Source organism: Phalaenopsis equestris, unplaced genomic scaffold (genome assembly GCF_001263595.1).
Source record: "Phalaenopsis equestris unplaced genomic scaffold, ASM126359v1 Scaffold000174, whole genome shotgun sequence".
Classification (NCBI taxonomy): Eukaryota; Viridiplantae; Streptophyta; class Magnoliopsida; order Asparagales; family Orchidaceae; genus Phalaenopsis; species Phalaenopsis equestris.
The window spans coordinates 1396529-1406535 of record NW_018164616.1 but is presented as its reverse complement, the minus strand read 5'-3'; the positions used below and the strand labels follow the sequence as shown (position 1 = coordinate 1406535).

Genomic DNA, 10007 nt, shown 5'->3' with positions numbered 1-10007 from the left:
CTCGAGCTTGAACTTAGTTAAATTAATCTGGTTCAAGTTCAAGCCGAAAATAGCTCTAGCTCGACTCGACTCGTTTCATTTACACTCATATTTAGAACACATCAATACCTCTAAAGAGATTTTGATAGGGGGGTGAGAGAAGGCTTTGTCGCTAATGAGAGAGAAACCCCGTTTATCTTAATTGGATTTGGAGGAAATCTATGTGGAAACTCTCCTTGTTAGCATAAAGAATGTTATTCACAATGCAAATAGCTGGGCTTCGCCATGGACCCGCTTAAGCTAAAATTAACTTGACCGCGTGATTCCTTGCTTCTAAAGCTCAATTTAAATAAAAAATTGTACAGCAGCCCTATTTAGCTGCCTCAATTTGCTCAAGTAGTACATAAATAAATATTTTTTGGTGGCAACTTGAGAATACGAATATAATTATAGCACTTACATTTCTCATCGCCATTAACTAGCAGAATATTCATTGGCAATAGACCATATACGTAAAAAGAAGAGTTTAGATGACGTACATTTTCTGTCCGGACACCTGGCGTACCTCTACGTGCGGTGCAAATAAAGACCGCGGGTTATTTCAGAATTATTGAAAATAATCTAGAAATAACTTGAAAATAACTCAGGAATACCCTGCGCCGCACGTAGAACTACGTCAGGAGTCCGTAGAGAAAATTTTTTGGTTTAGATGTTATGTATTTAAAATTTAAAATTTAGATGTTAGATATGTAATGCATAGAAATTATGTGGTATGCATGTAAATCTTACTTTAAGAAGTGAAGAGTTGTGCTTGCCATATTTTAGCACAACTTGGCTTTAATGCTTTCAAAATTGTGGCGGTCTTCACAATTTATAGAATTACACGGAAAGGCGCAGCAAATATTCCTATTCATGCGATTAGGGCTGTCAAAAAAGCTCGTTGTTCGCGAACAGTTCGTGTTCGGTTCGTCAACGAGTTCGTGTTCAATTCGTTCGATAAGTAAACGAGACAAACACGAACAAATTTTTTTCGTTCGGTTAGTTAAACGAACCAAACACGAACAGTGATGCGTTCGTTCGTGTTCGAATCGTTATTGTTTGAAATATAAAATAATATAAAATAATTATATATAAAAAATTTATTATATTTTAAAACATTAAATTTTATAAATTATAATATATAATAAAATAATAATAATAATATATTAATATACTATAGTAGTAATATACTAATATAGATATTGTATATTTATATAATATAAGTTATATAATTAATATATAATATTATTTTTATATATTAATATTAGAGATGTCAAATTGGCTCGTCGTTCGCGAACAACTCGTGTTCGGCTCATTCGTTAAGAAACGAACACGAGCTTATTTCAAACAAACTAAATTTTAAACGAACCGAACACGAACACAAGCTTTGTTCGTTCGTGTTCGGTTCGTTTACACCCTACGTGCGATGTCATATTAAGATGTAGATGATTTTACATAGAAAACACATACTTCTTATTTATTTACATGTCATACCTTATTTTTTATATTTATATAAAGGGGTCATTTTCGAAAATAAAAGAATGAAATAAAAAAGAGCGACGTATTTCAACAAAGTGCTCTTTCATTATTTTATTGTTATGGAGAGAGTTTTCTTTTATGACTTAATTATATAAGTGTAGATATATAAATATAAATATAAGTAAATAAGGAGCTTTTTTTTTTTTTAAATCATCTTATGTAAAAGTTGTAAAGATTGAGAGCCTTTAAATATTTAAAATTGAGATACAGTTTAATTTAAATTTTAAAAAATTAGAGAAAATGATAATCAAATTGCCGCTTTATATTAATTAATTAATGGCATGTTTAGGTAAACAACGTTTTCGTAGCTTATGTGTTTTCAAAATGCTGAAAACAAAGTTTTCACACCGTACCTATCTAGGTTTTGTGGTAGCTTATGCTGAAAACAAAGTTTTCACACCGTACCTATCTAGATTTTGTGGTGAGCTTTCGTGACGGGGTTTTACTTTTTAAAAAAAAAAAAAAATTGTAATAGTCGCCGCTCCTAACTTATCAACGGATTATTCAATAAGCTGCAACTGTCCCAAGCAGACCCTAAGAAAGACTGCAAACATTATATTGATCTAGAAGAGAAGGATGTGATCAACAATAATTTTTACATAAGAATATCTTTATTATTATAGGAATAAAATTATAAATTGGCAAGGTGCTCTTTTTAAAAAATAGAATTTTGTTTTTCTAAAATTTTAGAAGGAGTTTTTTCCCTCATTAATTCATTCGAAATACAAGAAAACAATCCCACATATTGCATGAGAAACAAATTTTTTCATTATTTTAGATATTCGGTATTACAAGAAAACAATCCCACATATTCCAATATTTTAATGAAAAAATAGTTATTAAATTATAATTTATTTTTATCAACCAACACTAATTACATAACTTTTGATATATAGAATACAGAAAATATAAATGAAATTTATTATTTTGTTCCATTTAAATAAAAGTAATTAAAATTTAAAAAATTTAAACTGCATATTTAATTAATTTATTTTTTTAATTAAATTTAATTTCCTAATTCTAACATTATTTGGTTTTCAGTTAATTTAATTTAATATATAAAAAAAAAATCGATGTAAAAATACGAAATTGAATATTTAAAACTTTAAAACAAAAATAAAGCAATTGTTTTAAAATCAATGAAATAATTGCGGTTAGATTCGATGTATTTTCCTGTTTTTGACCAAACTATGCACACTGTCCTCCACCTCATTATCCATTTGACCGAATCCACGACATCAAATAGATGTGTACATTTGTCCCTCAATAATTTTGGGGCATTTACATTCCTACCACTCAAATCTTATATCTTTGCATATTAAACATCTAACCTTTGTTTTTTACAGTTATACCACTCAAATCTTTCAGATCACATAAAAATATCGCTATTTTAACTCGAGAAAATAAAAAAATAAACACTTTCATGCGATGTCGCGTATATATATATTAAAAGGGTCTGGCTCATGTACATACATACCATCCAATTCATACGTATTTACATACATAATAGCTAAATTTTATATTTTACATTTATATTTTCTGACTTTTTAAAAGTGAAATACACATTTTAGTGCATAGATAAGGAGATATGCATATAGATAAGGAGGTATGTAGGTAAGAATTGAAGTTTCGGTTCTCCACATTGGAAATTTGGAATTGAGTGGGGGTAAGTATGTAAATCATTCCAAACTATAATTGCAAGCTAATGATGTGGAAGCATGTGCTAGCACAGATTTCATTTTAAGGCCATACAAAACAATCAATAAAATTGCATACCTGCTGGTGTGGTCCATCCATTTGCATTATGATTGACACTTGAATCCTGTTGCGGACATTAAATTCGAGAAATAATGCCCCTGTTTTATTTCTTAATTTTTGTATGCTGTTTAATATTTGAGTCCCTCTGATAATTAAATTAAAAAATTATTAACTAATTTATATTTCGACTAAGGGTGCCTCAGCACACTCACTGACCTCCGTATGCAAATTTGAGTCTGGTGTCCGGATGAAATAATCTCTTGAGGAAGATTTATTTCATGAGGATACCAGATGCAAAATTTGCGTTCGGAGTCCATATGTTAAGCGGGCCTCATCCCTCTATAAAACCTATTCAACCAGTGTATTACACGTTAAAGTCCACTGGACTCCGGACGTAAATTTACGTCTGATGTCCTTATGGAATATTCTCTCCAGTTAGAACTCTCGACAAACTTCCTCAAGCATAATCTCTTTTTTTTCAAATAGGAAGTTAGAGATAAAATTACAGGATGTTAAGAGTGATGAGATGGTGGTCTGCCGGTTGAATGTAAAATTAAGATTTAAGTATTACAAAATGTCTACACATAGAGTTTGAATGGTATGTATGTAAATGCTCCTTTATTTCATTATAAGAAATTGAGGGGCATAAATTATTATATTTAGTTATAACTCAGATGCAATACCTAAAACATATTAATTTGATTAATTAATGATATTAAACTTATGTTTTCATTTAGTTGAGAAGCACGGTAATAAATATGATATAAAATTAGATAGGGTCTATATATATGATAAAGGAAGGCTTATTATAATAAAGCAATGAAGAGGCATTTACATACATACCCTCAAATTCCTATATATTTACATATCTAACACTTAAGCTTTACTTTTTTTACATTTATACCACCAATATCTTTGATATCACCTAATAAACTACCATTTCACCCTTTTAAAAAGTGAAATACTTCTTTTCATGCACAGGCAAGGTGGTACATATGTAAAAAGTGAAGTTTTAAGCGTTAGATATGTAAACACATAAGAATTAAGTGGCATGCATGTAAATCTTTCAAGGATGAAATTAAGGGTGTAGACATCTCAACCATGGGAGAATGAAAAGCTTCAACATTATTCCTTACATTATCCGAACAAGAAATACCACCCAACTTCACATGCATAAATTTTAAAATCATATTTGGTGGTCATAAAAGGGTACGGAATATTATTTTTACGCTTAACAAAAATTTTCAAATGTAATGCGCGCTGTGTATTAAATTCCTATTAAATTCGGATAGAAAATGCAGAAGTTTGGTGAGAATGATTGCTGGGAAGGGATGATGGTGGTCCAGAATCCTTTAATAAATGTCATTGTAGAGTTTGGTGGATCGGAAATTCAAAATACCACATCATTGTAAGAGCAATATGTAATTCTCAAAAATAAAAAAGTGAACCAAAAACAACAAGATTTCAACTTTTTTTTTTCTCTGATAATTCTTATCAGTTTGACATTATGATGGTGAAAATCATGAAATTAGCCTTTTTTTAATCATCATTATTTTTTATTCCTTAAAATTCTCATCCAGATCATCCAATTAACCACTTAAAGTTTCTAAAAGTCATTCAAACAGCTTGATCCGGGCTTGATTTTGCTCGGATTGAATCAATTTTCTATATCATTGGGTTTGTCACATCAAACTGATCAGTTTGACTATAAATTTATTGAAATATGAGCTTTGAATAATTTTTAATTTGATTTGGTTTTTATTTTTTTTTTTTGCTAAAAAAATGTCTTGAGATTCATGCCAAATGATAAAGTTAATTGAAGATGCATCAAATATGATAAGCATTTCCATTAATAAATCATAAATTATATTCATCTAAAGGTAAATTTAATGATTTTTTATAAAGATATTCAAAAAAAAAAATTTTCCTATAATTTTTATCTGTTATCATGACTGTCGGTGAAAGTCAAGGAGTCAGCCTTTCTTTTTAATCATTATTCATTTTCTCCTATATTTTAGATATCAAAATTATTAATTTCTAGGTGATAGTCAATAAAAGTTAGGTAGATGATTAAATATTTCACCAGCATTTCCACACCATGTTCTATAGGTCAAACTATCCACTAATCAACTACCATAATAAGCAGTCATTAAATCCCTTATTTCTATAAAATGGCACAAAAAAAATAATAATAATTGCATATTAATCTGACATCAGAATCTAGTACACTCTAGATGATATCGGCACTCAGATAATGACCGTTCAATTACCTAGCAGAAATTCCAATAACAGCGCTTAAAAACAAAAACAAAAAAGAGAAATTTCTGGCTTTGAAAGATTGCGATTCCGACGCCTGTTCTTCAATCTTTTTTTTTTTAAGCTGATTTTTATTTATAACTTAAAAAATAATTAATAGTTAGAATATTCTTCAATTCTGGTCTATTTTCGTACATTAGAATTTCTGAACAGAATTAAGGCTTGTTTGGGGCAGCTTATAAGTGCGAGGGAGTTTTTGAAAACACCGCGGTGCCTTTTGGATCATGCGTTTTGTCCACTTATCCCTTAGAGCCCGTTTGGGGCAGCTTATCTGGTCTAGTGACGTTTTGAAAACGCATCTGACCTGTTTGGTAAATTGCATTTTGGTTGATTATGCGTTTTCAAAATGCTGAAATAAAACGCTGAAAACAACGTTTTCATGCCGAATCTATCTAGGTGCGGTGATAGCTTTCTGGCTGTGGTTTAACTTTTTCAAAAAAATAAAAATTTGTAGTAGCTATCGCACCTAGCTTATCAGCAGATTATTCAATAAGCTGCAGGTGCCCCAAACAAGACCTAAATGAGGGCCAAGGGTCGAACCCCGCAGTCGACCAGCGTTTCAGGATAAGCTGGTTATCCTGAAATGCACAAGCTGCCCCAAACACACCCTTAATCTGACATTTTGAATTCTTTTATATTCTATAAGATCTATGATTTGTAGTTCAAAGTTCAAACATCATACTTCTTAGAATATTTATTGTCAAAATCAAAATTTTCTGGCTATAAATATCTTCAAAATAACTAAAAAAAGCCTTAATTTTTAAATAAACTTCAAATCAGAAATAAGTTTTATAAACACAGACCTGATTTATACTTTAAAAATCATATATCACAATTTCAGAAAATTATTAAGAAAAGAAAATTTCTAAAAGATAGAAATTAATTTACACAGAATCATTAATTCTTTGCTTTAATTGAGCTAGAAAACATAACTGATTTTGCCCCTTGATTATTGTACACAAAGAAGAGAAATTTGGCTACTAAAAAAGGCAACTGTTCCCGCCCCTAATTATTACTAGTGAGCAGAGCTCACTATTTTCTTATAAGCAGAGCTATACATTTGAACTGCAATGCAATGTACATTTATATGCTAAATATGTTATATAAAAATTACAAAAAAATGTAATAATAGGCTAAAATGCAAAAAACAATTCATACTGACATCATGAATTACATGATTTGAGCCAATATAATTCTTTTTATAAATATATATTGATTATAAACCTAACAAGCGGTAAGCCTAACCCACCACTACTTCAGTCTACAATTCACAATTGTAGTAGGCGAGTTCGGACAGTAGGTGACCACTACAAGCAGGAAGAGAGAGAGAGAGAGAGAGAGAGAGAGAGAGAGAGAGTACCGTACACCGTCGATCGTCCGCAGTCTGTTATCCGCCGGAACACTTTTAGCAAATGTTTGCCCTCCAATCGAGGGGCACCGCAGCCCCCGCGTCTGGGAATTCATATATGGGCTTCCGAAAGGAAACCATATGACTGCTCACCATATACGCGGTGACCCTCTCCGAAACCCTAACATCCTCCATCCTCATCTCCTTCAATTTCTGAGTGAACTCCGGCACGAATCCCAAATCCCACACCACCCCCACCCCGCCGGGCTTCAAAACCCTAATTAACTCCCCCAACCCCCTTCCCCTCTCGACGGCCGCAGCCGCCGGAGAATCCCCCGGCTGACGGCCAATCCCGCTCAGATGAATCGAAGAGACGACAACATCAAAGTACCCATCGGGAAAAGGAAGACGACGCGCATCTCCCTCACGGCAAGTGACGTACTCCTGAACACCCTCAGCGCCGGCGCGACGAAGTGCTGCAACAGCGATCTCGCGGCGGCAATCGAGGCCGACCACGCGGCCGCAGCTCCCCTCCTTCTTAAGCTGGAGAGCTACGGCGTTGAGGAGGATTCCTCGGCCGCAGCCGACATCGAGGGCTGTACGGACGGCGGACCAGTCCGGAACGGTGGAGATCATGCGCTGGGCCATGATCCAGCGGAGGGGGACGGAGGAGTACAAAATGTTCGCGGCGGCGAAAAGAAGGCAGAGGGCGGATAGTGCGAGGACGGATCCTGAGAATCCGGCAACGAAGCGAAGGAAAGGGGCTGGGAGTGAGGGGAGGAGAGAGTGGAGGAAGGAGAGGAATGGGGAAAAGTAGAGGAGGAGGAGGATGGATGAGGTCGTGAAGGCCAAGGCGTGGAAGATGAGAAATCCGATCGTCTGCCATTCGTCGGTGCCGTAGATCGAGTAGACAAATCACGGCCGTATGTCTTGCCCATTTCTACCGATCTTCTTAGTTTCTCCGATCGATTGGTTTGAGATCTCTGAGCTTTGAAAGAATGTCGGTGGCTCTGCTTCGCTCGCTGCAGAGTGGGAGAGGGAGCGAGCGGGGAGGAGGGAAGATGGGGGAACATTTTAAAGCGAGGAGATCGTTAAGGCTGCAGAATACATGGATATATTCAGTTACGTTTCATCCGTCTACTCGATGACCGGCTATCACCGGTCATTTAGGTTAAGTGGAACGTGCCGCCGAGTTTGCGCAAGATTTATCGGAGTGACGTCGTCGAACAGAATTTCATGCTAGACTCTAAATAATTGATAAAAATGTCCATAACTGATTTTATTTATTTATTTATTTATTTTGATAACGTGCCGCCGAGTTTGCGCAAGATTTATCGGAGTGACGTCGTGGAACAGAATTTCATGCTACTCTAAATATTTGATAAAAATGTCCATAACTGTTTTTATTTATTTATTTATTTATTTTGATAAAAATGGCGGCCTAACTCAAATTTATATAAACCCTAAAAACAAAAATAAAATTTACATCAATAAAAATAAAACAAAAACAGCCACTAAAACAAACAAATAACACTTGTATTTACAAAAAAATATCAATATGAATCTCAAAGAGAACAAACAACAAAGGTAAAAGGATTTCATTTCTAGGTAAGCAATCAACCGACGATCCAAGGCCGAGCATGTAGGAACGTCTCCAAACACAGGATATGTTAATGCCCCAAAGATGATTCCCCACTCGGTAGCAGCAAGACCTGCTGAAAGTGAAACTTGATTCATTTCGGCAACCAGTCTTGTCAGATACCCCGCTTGAGTCTCGATAGAATCCGCTTAAAACCTTGCAAGATTGAGAAACTCGACCAAGACGATGAACCAACCATGTAGGCGAGACACGAGCCATGTATAACTCGAGCCGAATGGAAAATGATCCACGACTTACTACGAAAAAAGCTGAACGATCACATTCGTCGACTGACCAACCCGTGTCCGGACTGAACGACCGCCTCACAACCGACCGCTCTGGTCGACATTGCCAAAAGACACCGAGCAAGATCACCATACGACCGACTAACGCGTACTCTAGAGTGCACAAATGTTCCCGTGGGTTAACTTCAAGGCAACCGACTAGCCAATAACCACCAATGTTGAAATTCAAATTGTAATACAAATGTAACATAAAATCTATACAATTAATTAAAGCATTAATGGCATTAAAAATGATTTTCATAACTGTTCTCTCCTTAATATAATTGTATAAAACATATTTCTATTGTTAAGAATATGAAAACTGATTCATTATTTTTGGGAAGTCTCGACATTTATGGAAGTTAATTGATCTTGTTACTATGTTTATTATTCTTCCTTTATTAGTTTTCTGCTGCTTGCCTGATTTACTGTCCCAGCTCTCCCACTCTTGCATTCACGAAAAAGCTCACTCTCATTTTTGTTGTTCGCGATTAAAGCAATAGCCTTTTTTGGGGTCGCACAGGTGTGTGAAGATTTTGTGATTGAAGTTAATTGCAGGGCTGCTCCCATTTTGAGGCTTTTTCAGTGTGGATATCGACTAGAGAGAGAGAGGGGGAGAGAGAGAGAGAGGAAGTGAGTGACTCTTTTCTTGTAAGTTGAGGTGATCGACGGTATAATTCTCAAAGCAATAAAATTCTCTGCAACTCCGTAGATGTAGGTAATTTACCGAACCACATAAATTTGTGTGCCTGTTTGTTGTCAGTTTTGCGATTTTCTCGTTTCAATTTTTTGTTTTATTATCGTCATTTTTTCACAACAATTGGTATCAGAGTCATAGTTTATGTCTTAGGGAAAGTGATGATTGGAGACAAAGTGAAGGTATCAGGGATCAAGAAGTTTGATGACACAAATTTTGGATATTGAAGGATGCGGGTAAAAGACTATCTCTATGATAATAAACTTCATCTTCTGTTACTAAAAAAATGACCTAAAAAGATTAATGAGACTAAATTGAATTTGTTGGATCAACAAGTTCATTGGATTATTCGATTCTGTCGAGATCCGTTGCACACAACGTCATCAAGGAGAGAACGATTGCATATCT

At 34.6% G+C, this 10007-nt stretch overlaps 1 pseudogene; it reads right to left on the bottom strand.

Annotated features, from left to right (window-relative positions):
* Positions 1 to 6575: 6575 nt before the first annotated feature.
* On the bottom strand, positions 6576 to 8157 carry LOC110022203 (annotated as a pseudogene).
* Between the last annotated feature and the right edge of the window lie 1850 nt (positions 8158 to 10007).